This window comes from Microplitis mediator, chromosome 6, assembly GCF_029852145.1.
Source record: "Microplitis mediator isolate UGA2020A chromosome 6, iyMicMedi2.1, whole genome shotgun sequence".
NCBI lineage: Eukaryota > Metazoa > Arthropoda > Insecta > Hymenoptera > Braconidae > Microplitis > Microplitis mediator.
In genome coordinates, this window is record NC_079974.1 from 19,511,232 (window position 1) to 19,517,687 (window position 6,456).

Here is a 6,456-nt window from a genome sequence, read left to right on the forward strand (position 1 = left end):
TAATTTATATGGTATTACTCTGGGTATAGATTTTATATATAATTTATATGGTATTACTCTGGGAATAGATTTTATATATAATTTATATGGTATTACTCTGGGTATAGATTTTATATATAATTTATATGGTATTACTCTGGGTATAGATTTTATATATAATTTATATGGTATTACTCTGGGTAGAGATTTTATATATAATTTATATGGTATTACTCAGGGTATAGATTTTATATATAATTTATATGGTATTACTCAGGGTATAGATTTTATATATAATTTATATGGTATTACTCTGGGTATAGATTTTATATATAATTTATATGGTATTACTCAGGGTACAGATTTAATATATAATTTATATGGTATTACTCTGGGTATAGATTTTATATATAATTTATATGGTATTACTCTGGGTATAGATTTTATATATAATTTATATGGTATTACTCAGGGTATAGATTTTATATATAATTTATATGGTATTACTCTGGGTATAGATTTTATATATAATTTATATGGTATTACTCAGGGTATAGATTTTATATATAATTTATATGGTATTACTCAGGGTATAGATTTTATATATAATTTATATGGTATTACTCAGGGTATAGATTTTATATATAATTTATATGGTATTACTCAGGGTATAGATTTTATATATAATTTATATGGTATCACTCTGGGTATAGATTTTATATATAATTTATATGGTACTACTCTGGGTATAGATTTTATATATAATTTATATGGTATTACTCTGGGTATAGATTTTATATATAATTTATATGGTATTACTCTGGGAATAGATTTTATATATAATTTATATGGTATTACTCTGGGTATAGATTTTATATATAATTTATATGGTATTACTCTGGGTATAGATTTTATATATAATTTATATGGTATTACTCTGGGTAGAGATTTTATATATAATTTATATGGTATTACTCAGGGTATAGATTTTATATATAATTTATATGGTATTACTCAGGGTATAGATTTTATATATAATTTATATGGTATTACTCTGGGTACAGATTTTATATATAATTTATATGGTATTACTCAGGGTATAGATTTTATATATAATTTATATGGTATTACTCTGGGTATAGATTTTATATATAATTTATATGGTATTACTTAGGGTACAGATTTTATATATAATTTATATGGTATTACTCTGGGTATAGATTTTATATATAATTTATATGGTATTACTCTGGGTATAGATTTTATATATAATTTATATGGTATTACTCAGGGTACAGATTTTATATATAATTTATATGGTATTACTCTGGGTATAGATTTTATATATAATTTATATGGTATTACTCAGGGTATAGATTTTATATATAATTTATATGGTATTACTCTGGGTAGAGATTTTATATATAATTTATATGGTATTACTCAGGGTATAGATTTTATATATAATTTATATGGTATTACTCTGGGTATAGATTTTATATATAATTTATATGGTATTACTCTGGGTAGAGATTTTATATATAATTTATATGGTATTACTCAGGGTATAGATTTTATATATAATTTATATGGTATTACTCTGGGTAGAGATTTTATATATAATTTATATGGTATTACTCAGGGTATAGATTTTATATATAATTTATATGGTATTACTCTGGGTATAGATTTTATATATAATTTATATGGTATTACTCTGGGAATAGATTTTATATATAATTTATATGGTATTACTCTGGGTATAGATTTTATATATAATTTATATGGTATTACTCTGGGTATAGATTTTATATATAATTTATATGGTATTACTCTGGGTAGAGATTTTATATATAATTTATATGGTATTACTCAGGGTATAGATTTTATATATAATTTATATGGTATTACTCAGGGTATAGATTTTATATATAATTTATATGGTATTACTCTGGGTATAGATTTTATATATAATTTATATGGTATTACTCAGGGTACAGATTTTATATATAATTTATATGGTATTACTCTGGGTATAGATTTTATATATAATTTATATGGTATTACTCTGGGAATAGATTTTATATATAATTTATATGGTATTACTCTGGGTATAGATTTTATATATAATTTATATGGTATTACTCTGGGTATAGATTTTATATATAATTTATATGGTATTACTCAGGGTACAGATTTTATATATAATTTATATGGTATTACTCTGGGTATAGATTTTATATATAATTTATATGGTATTACTCTGGGTATAGATTTTATATATAATTTATATGGTATTACTCAGGGTACAGATTTTATATATAATTTATATGGTATTACTCTGGGTATAGATTTTATATATAATTTATATGGTATTACTCTGGGTATAGATTTTATATATAATTTATATGGTATTACTCTGGGAATAGATTTTATATATAATTTATATGGTATTACTCTGGGTATAGATTTTATATATAATTTATATGGTATTACTCTGGGTATAGATTTTATATATAATTTATATGGTATTACTCTGGGTAGAGATTTTATATATAATTTATATGGTATTACTCAGGGTATAGATTTTATATATAATTTATATGGTATTACTCTGGGTATAGATTTTATATATAATTTATATGGTATTACTCTGGGTATAGATTTTATATATAATTTATATGGTATTACTCAGGGTATAGATTTTATATATAATTTATATGGTATTACTCTGGGTATAGATTTTATATATAATTTATATGGTATTACTCAGGGTATAGATTTTATATATAATTTATATGGTATTACTCAGGGTACAGATTTTATATATAATTTATATGGTATTACTCTGGGTATAGATTTTATATATAATTTATATGGTATTACTCTGGGTATAGATTTTATATATAATTTATATGGTATTACTCTGGGAATAGATTTTATATATAATTTATATGGTATTACTCTGGGTATAGATTTTATATATAATTTATATGGTATTACTCTGGGTATAGATTTTATATATAATTTATATGGTATTACTCAGGGTACAGATTTTATATATAATTTATATGGTATTACTCTGGGTATAGATTTTATATATAATTTATATGGTATTACTCTGGGTATAGATTTTATATATAATTTATATGGTATTACTCAGGGTACAGATTTTATATATAATTTATATGGTATTACTCTGGGTATAGATTTTATATATAATTTATATGGTATTACTCTGGGTATAGATTTTATATATAATTTATATGGTATTACTCTGGGAATAGATTTTATATATAATTTATATGGTATTACTCTGGGTATAGATTTTATATATAATTTATATGGTATTACTCAGGGTATAGATTTTATATATAATTTATATGGTATTACTCTGGGTAGAGATTTTATATATAATTTATATGGTATTACTCAGGGTATAGATTTTATATATAATTTATATGGTATTACTCAGGGTATAGATTTTATATATAATTTATATGGTATTACTCTGGGTACAGATTTTATATATAATTTATATGGTATTACTCAGGGTATAGATTTTATATATAATTTATATGGTATTACTCTGGGTATAGATTTTATATATAATTTATATGGTATTACTCTGGGTACAGATTTTATATATAATTTATATGGTATTACTCTGGGTATAGATTTTATATATAATTTATATGGTATTACTCTGGGTATAGATTTTATATATAATTTATATGGTATTACTCTGGGTAGAGATTTTATATATAATTTATATGGTATTACTCAGGGTATAGATTTTATATATAATTTATATGGTATTACTCAGGGTATAGATTTTATATATAATTTATATGGTATTACTCTGGGTATAGATTTTATATATAATTTATATGGTATTACTCAGGGTACAGATTTTATATATAATTTATATGGTATTACTCTGGGTATAGATTTTATATATAATTTATATGGTATTACTCTGGGTATAGATTTTATATATAATTTATATGGTATTACTCAGGGTATAGATTTTATATATAATTTATATGGTATTACTCTGGGTATAGATTTTATATATAATTTATATGGTATTACTCAGGGTACAGATTTTATATATAATTTATATGGTATTACTCTGGGTATAGATTTTATATATAATTTATATGGTATTACTCTGGGTAGAGATTTTATATATAATTTATATGGTATTACTCAGGGTATAGATTTTATATATAATTTATATGGTATTACTCAGGGTATAGATTTTATATATAATTTATATGGTATTACTCTGGGTATAGATTTTATATATAATTTATATGGTATTACTCAGGGTACAGATTTTATATATAATTTATATGGTATTACTCTGGGTATAGATTTTATATATAATTTATATGGTCTTACTCTGGGTATAGATTTTATATATAATTTATATGGTATTACTCTGGGAATAGATTTTATATATAATTTATATGGTATTACTCTGGGTATAGATTTTATATATAATTTATATGGTATTACTCTGGGTATAGATTTTATATATAATTTATATGGTATTACTCAGGGTACAGATTTTATATATAATTTATATGGTATTACTCTGGGTATAGATTTTATATATAATTTATATGGTATTACTCTGGGTATAGATTTTATATATAATTTATATGGTATTACTCAGGGTACAGATTTTATATATAATTTATATGGTATTACTCTGGGTATAGATTTTATATATAATTTATATGGTATTACTCTGGGTATAGATTTTATATATAATTTATATGGTATTACTCTGGGAATAGATTTTATATATAATTTATATGGTATTACTCTGGGTATAGATTTTATATATAATTTATATGGTATTACTCTGGGTATAGATTTTATATATAATTTATATGGTATTACTCTGGGTATAGATTTTATATATAATTTATATGGTATTACTCAGGGTATAGATTTTATATATAATTTATATGGTATTACTCTGGGTATAGATTTTATATATAATTTATATGGTATTACTCTGGGTATAGATTTTATATATAATTTATATGGTATTACTCAGGGTATAGATTTTATATATAATTTATATGGTATTACTCTGGGTATAGATTTTATATATAATTTATATGGTATTACTCAGGGTATAGATTTTATATATAATTTATATGGTATTACTCAGGGTACAGATTTTATATATAATTTATATGGTATTACTCTGGGTATAGATTTTATATATAATTTATATGGTATTACTCTGGGTATAGATTTTATATATAATTTATATGGTATTACTCTGGGAATAGATTTTATATATAATTTATATGGTATTACTCTGGGTATAGATTTTATATATAATTTATATGGTATTACTCTGGGTATAGATTTTATATATAATTTATATGGTATTACTCAGGGTACAGATTTTATATATAATTTATATGGTATTACTCTGGGTATAGATTTTATATATAATTTATATGGTATTACTCTGGGTATAGATTTTATATATAATTTATATGGTATTACTCAGGGTACAGATTTTATATATAATTTATATGGTATTACTCTGGGTATAGATTTTATATATAATTTATATGGTATTACTCTGGGTATAGATTTTATATATAATTTATATGGTATTACTCTGGGAATAGATTTTATATATAATTTATATGGTATTACTCTGGGTATAGATTTTATATATAATTTATATGGTATTACTCAGGGTATAGATTTTATATATAATTTATATGGTATTACTCTGGGTAGAGATTTTATATATAATTTATATGGTATTACTCAGGGTATAGATTTTATATATAATTTATATGGTATTACTCAGGGTATAGATTTTATATATAATTTATATGGTATTACTCTGGGTACAGATTTTATATATAATTTATATGGTATTACTCAGGGTATAGATTTTATATATAATTTATATGGTATTACTCTGGGTATAGATTTTATATATAATTTATATGGTATTACTCTGGGTAGAGATTTTATATATAATTTATATGGTATTACTCTGGGTATAGATTTTATATATAATTTATATGGTATTACTCTGGGTATAGATTTTATATATAATTTATATGGTATTACTCTGGGTAGAGATTTTATATATAATTTATATGGTATTACTCAGGGTATAGATTTTATATATAATTTATATGGTATTACTCAGGGTATAGATTTTATATATAATTTATATGGTATTACTCTGGGTATAGATTTTATATATAATTTATATGGTATTACTCAGGGTACAGATTTTATATATAATTTATATGGTATTACTCTGGGTATAGATTTTATATATAATTTATATGGTATTACTCTGGGTATAGATTTTATATATAATTTATATGGTATTACTCAGGGTATAGATTTTATATATAATTTATATGGTATTACTCTGGGTATAGATTTTATATATAATTTATATGGTATTACTCA